Source organism: Lathyrus oleraceus, chromosome 2, assembly GCF_024323335.1.
Source record: "Lathyrus oleraceus cultivar Zhongwan6 chromosome 2, CAAS_Psat_ZW6_1.0, whole genome shotgun sequence".
Lineage (NCBI taxonomy): Eukaryota > Viridiplantae > Streptophyta > Magnoliopsida > Fabales > Fabaceae > Lathyrus > Lathyrus oleraceus.
This window is the reverse complement of record NC_066580.1, coordinates 171,786,618-171,792,617: the sequence shown is the minus strand read 5'-3', so window position 1 is coordinate 171,792,617 and position 6,000 is coordinate 171,786,618. Positions and strand designations below refer to the sequence as shown.

The following is a 6,000-nucleotide window of genomic DNA, read 5'->3' as shown; positions in this document are numbered from 1 at the left end:
TTTCATTTAAAGGAGATTTACAGATCAACACAAGTCAAAACAATACTCTTACTAGTAAATTCTTCTCTGCCGCTTGCCATTTTTTGCTATCAACAATGACATCCCTTCATTATCATATTCTTCTTCTTCTTCTTCTTCTTCTTCTTCTTCTTCTTCTTCTTCTTCTTTCATTCTTTGCATTTTATCACTTTTGTTTGCAACCCTTCATTTCCTCTACATTTCCTTTCATGGATTCCAAGAAACAATTCCCATGCTCTCCACCTTACCCATTTGTTATTACCGATTACCCATCCCCACCACCATCACCACCTCATCCAACTTCCTCTCATATTTCTCCATCTTCTCCTCCGGTGACTTCCACTCCTCCTGCCACTAACATTGGACTCATCTCAGGTGTCATTGTAGCTGGTGTATTCATTCTTATCATATTGTTAATTGTTTGGATACTAATTTACATGAGAAGAAGATTTATAACAAAATAGAAAGAGCTCAGTGAAAACACGACAACTACTACAAATGATGTCACAACAACATCAAACATAATATCAAGAAGAGAGTATCAGTACCTTCTCACTCTCTATGAAGTGGAAGAAAGCACCAATTATTTTGATGAATCTCTCGTCATTGGAGTAGGAGGATTTGGCAAAGTGTAGATGGGAGAATTGAGGGATGGAAGAAAAATGTCTGTAAAGAGAGGGAGTAGAACTTCGCGTGAGGGCATAAAAGAGTTTAGGGATGAAATAGAAACCCTATTTCAATTACGCCATGGGAATTTATTGTCATTTATTGGTTACTGTGCGACCAGAATCACGAGTTAATCTTGGTTTACGAGGTCCATTGAAAAAGGAACTTTGAGAAGTCATTTGTGTGGTTCTAGTCTTTAAAGTTTATCTTGGAATGAAAGATTGAATGTGTGCATTGGAGCGGCAAAAGGACTCAATTATCTACACCCGGCTTATCCTACCGCGGTCATTCATCGCGACGTGAAATCAGTGAACATTTTATTGGATGGAAATATCAATGCCAAAGTAGGAGACTTTGGCATATCAATAACAGGTCCCAGTGTCCATAAGACGCATGTCAGCACCAATGTCAAGGGAACTTTTGGATACCTCAATCTCGAGTGTTTTATGCGAGAGCAACTTATGGAAAATCTGATGTTTATTCATTTGGAGTAGTCCTTATTGAAATACTATGTGCAAGGTTGGTCATTGATCCATCACTTCCTAGTGATACATTTAATTTGAAAGATTGGGAGATCAATTATATTCAGAAAGGGCAGTCAGATCAAATCATCGATCCGCATTTGATTATAGGGGATATCAATCCTGATTCCCTAAAGAGGTTTAAGGAAATAGCGGAAAGATGCGTTGCAGATCACGGTGCTGACAGACCCTCCATGAGGGATGTTTTGTGGAATTTGGAGTGTTTCCTTCAATTTCAAGAAGATGTTATTCATGGTCTGTCAGTTGAAGATCATGCTGACAGTATAATGGAACTTGCTACACAGTATGCAATAGCTGATTTTTCTTTGACAAGAGTGTTCTCAGGGTTAGTAATATCGGATAAGGGTATGTGATGTTTTTTATCTTCTTGATTTGTTCTAATATTATCCTTATCTTTAGGTTAGCACAACTTTATTCTGATATTACAAATACATACATGTTTTCTCTTTATTAGGTTAGCACAACTTTGTTCTGATATTAGACAAACATTACATGTTTTCTTTCTCTTATTATCCGTCCTCGTTTACTTTGTGATAATATCTTTCTCTTTAGGTTAGCAAAACTTTGTTATGATGATACAAATATATTACATGTTTTCTTATTAGCATCAACTATAGTTTCCTTATTATTTAGCTAGTGTCTTTGTTATACATTGCTTTGCAGTCATGCCACATATGAGAAACTGAATTACCTAGCCGGTCATTAAAGTAATTCTCACTATAACCCGTTTTATACTTCGCGTTCAAATTCTCCACAAACTCGTTTTTGACATTTCACATTAGTGTAAAAAGTGAGTTGTTATCTCATATCCTTGACCCCATCGACTCCCTATACTTGCAGAATTCCATTGATCTAAAGCATATTCACCCTACATCCTAACAAAATCTGTTATGCCTTCTGTGAGTCCCGAAGGAGCCTCACCGTGTTTGTTCCATTGCAATATATGAGCCAGATCATGGTATATTAATCTAGTAATATCTTTTACGATATTTCAACGATACCTCTCAATGTAGCCTGCTGCAATATAAATTACATTGTTGCTAGAAAAATGTAGTTCCGTTGATATTTTTGACAGTTACAACATCAGCAAACCACCTTCGTAGTTTGCAAAAAATTATTCTCAACAATCTCATTCAAAACAGTACCTTTTAAAAAACTTGGTTGTTTTAAAGGGAACTGTCTATTCAACCTCTCTTTCTAGAATTTATCATATCTACATTCTCTCCCAACAACGTGCCTCATCAGTTGAATTAGGAGGAAAGCATGGTTCAGTTCAGGAGGGTAGGCCCAAGCCCAGTAAGAAAGCTTATCATACGCTTCAGGCAACCCAAACCAACTTTGGGCGCCATAATAACTTGTCGGGCACTAGTTCAATATCAATGTTTTGGACTTTTATTACTTACTAATAGATCATCCTCCTTTGAACTTGGCAAAGTTATTTCAATCTAATTTTTTTAAAAAAGAATCTCTTAAGTTCAAAATCAAAAAGTATTTTTTTTTTATTTTGATTGTTAATTTCTAGTTAATCCATTTTTTAACTCTAATTATATTTTGTTGCTTTCTACTTTTAAGCATGTATCCTCTTGCAAGCACTTGATAATGCTTTGATTTATTTTATTATTTTACTTTCTAAATGGTTTTATCCTAATGCTACTTGAAGATGGTAATTCTAGGTGGTTTATTATTGTTTATCTTAGTATGTTTGCATCAAAGGATATTTTGAATTAATATAATTTTTTAAAAAAGAATTATAATTATTTTATATAAATTTTATTTTTGAAAAAACATTTAATTTTTTTTGTTAAAGGCATGACAATCAATACATAATTAATTTAACATTTGCAAAAGAAAAAAACTCACTCCCTCTTCCGTTTCAGGTTATAAAATATTTTGGACATTTACAAAAATTAAGAAATTAATTAATTTTATATGAGGAGAAAAATTATGTTTGATTTACAATATTGAACTTTATTAGTTACTAAGGAAAAAATTATCAATGTTGTATTAGAATGGTAAAATGATACAATTTATGACAAATTTTTTACCAAAGTTATTTTGTTAAAGGCATAACAATCAACACATAATTAATTTAACATTTACAAAAGAAAAAAATATTACTCCCACTTTCGTTTCAAGCTATAAGATATTTTAGACATTTAAAAAAATTAAGAAATAAATTAATTTTGTATGAGGGAAAAAATTATGTTTAACTTACAATATTGAGCTTTATTAATTATCAAGTAAAAATGATTAAGAAAATTAAAAAAAAATAATATATATATATATATATATATATATATATATATATATATATATATATATATAATATATATATATTTGGTAGTCGAATATTTTTATCACTTTTATCTTAACTAGGTTGCTATTTTAATATGCTTCTTGCACATGTTGAGTCTGACTTCAATTATTGATAGTAGTATTTATGGTTGAATATAGGACTTAGAACATGCACAAGACTCTAAGAATATCAACACAACTTAATACTTTATAGAGTTTAATAACTAATTTTAGAAAGATATATTTTTGCGTTCCATTTGTCTTTACCTCTCAATGGCTTTTCAAAATATATGTCTCTTCTTCCATGCATTCATTTCTCTTGTGTACTACTTTTACAAAGTAAGGTTAATTTTATTATCTAAATTTAAGTTTGAATAGAGGAAAAACGTACCCATAGAGAGGCCGATTAGGGAATTACCTAAACAAATCCTTGTGTATTCTCTCTCTCTCTATCTCGTTTACATTACATTTGTAAAATTTTGAATTCATCGATTGTGCGATCAATACGTTTGGTCATTTGAAAACCATTTGAAAAAGGTTTTGTTGAGTTGATCACAATCTATTAGATTGTGGTTGGATTTGAAGATCAACAAAATCATACAAAATTCTAAACGAAATTGATTGCACACAAGGTGTTCAATAATTTGTCTTAAACACATTTTTTATGTTTTATCATTGGGAATACTCTCTACTTTTAGATTAATATTCAATTTATTGAGGTTGAAAGTATTTTTATCTAATTTATGTTCATTATCATACTTTGATTGAACTTACGCATATCCGAGCTTTTTGATAGTATTTCGGTTAGACGATTTGATCCGGGTCACATCTGCTTGCCATAAAAATTTTCAAAACAAATTTTTGATAAAGTTTTTAACTTGGAATCTGTTACCCCCCCCCCCCCCCCTCCCGCCTTCTAGATCATTGCATATCGTCCAACAACCACAGTACTGTCCAAAAAGATTCACAAAACCATCAATGTATTAAGCTAAGATAAGGTTCACAACCCCTCCAAGTAAACCACAAGATTCACAAAACCTCAAGATTGAGAAACTAGGGTTTGAGAAATGAATGAACACCATGATGCAATCTTCTAGGTCTCAAGCACCATTGATTAGGATTGTGCACCTATGATTACCATGATGAGCTCTCCATAATGATTGTAGCATCACAACTCATAGGGCTTGATTCTCAAACAAACTCTAGGTCTTTGTCAAGTAAAATCGGCCTCAAACTTTTGAATATATGATAATGTTAGTGAACTAGATGATATGTATATTCATGAACGTAGATGAACCTTAAACCAAAATGTTAGATGAAAATGAAAAGGGGAGGGTAAATTTTTGGATATGATAGTGGTGTGTTATGAATGTAATTCTTTGTGTCAAAGCAACACTTTCTATAGAGTTTGTCGTTGTCGAAATACTATGTGTGTCGAATTATATAGTTGTCGAAATATTGATAGAATTTTAGACTTAGTTTTATTTGTTATTTTAGCTGAGTTAGTTAGGTTAGTTGGAGATTTCTTGGCGTGCAAGCAATCTTTGCCTTTAGATAGGGAGGTCCCATATCATTGATTGTAACACAAAACAACGAATTCAATTGCATAGTTGAATAAAATTTTAGTGTGAAAAGCAGAGAAGTTTCTCTGCATAAATACTTCTTCTTCCTCTTTTCTCCAAAGCCCTAATTTCCCTTTCTTCCCCAATTCATCTTTTCTCCTTCAATAATCATTGTGCAGGAAAATAATCTTACAATTAAGATGGTTAATTCACTCAAGTGAAGAGTGAAGAACAAGAGGAGTAATTAATTAGAAATATTGATTCTTGTTTATCAAAATTTGATTCGAAATTCTTCGTGAAATTCCACATTGAGAGTTTAGTGAATTTCCAACATGGATAAATGCAATAATAAATATAAACTAATTGATAGCAAGACAAAAGTGAAAAAAAATTGAAACTTTAAATATTTATTGAAAATAATAACAAGAAGATGAGAAAAAAAGTTTATGTTGCTCTTTTAGAAAAACAATGATCATGTTCTCGATTAAGGTGAAAAAAATAAAAAAAAACTTAGAATAAAAATATGTGAAAATTTTAATTAGAATAGAAATGTCTTTTAAAAAAGAAATTAGAATAGCTTAAATTTTAAAATAAAAGTGTGATGAAAATATAAATATAAATTAGTGGTATTAATAATAATAATAATAATAATAATAATAATAATAATAATAATAATAATAATAATAATAAATTTTATATTTCCTTTTTAGGGGTTTTGAGTGTCTTTCATCCCCTAGACGTAGTTGAACTTTAAAAAATCAAAATAGAAGTGAAAAGAAAAAGTACAAATTCTATAAGTCGATATCCTTATGGGACCACTTTGTCATTATGCCCCTACTCTCCAACACAAATTTGACGATACAACGCGTAACTCAACTGCATGGCCGCCCTACAACACCTTTCTTGGTACTCCATTG

General features: G+C 31.4%; 1 pseudogene; it reads left to right on the top strand.

Annotated features, from left to right (window-relative positions):
• Positions 1 to 227: 227 nt before the first annotated feature.
• Positions 228 to 1,579, top strand: LOC127122469 (probable receptor-like protein kinase At5g59700; annotated as a pseudogene).
• Positions 1,580 to 6,000: the final 4,421 nt, after the last annotated feature.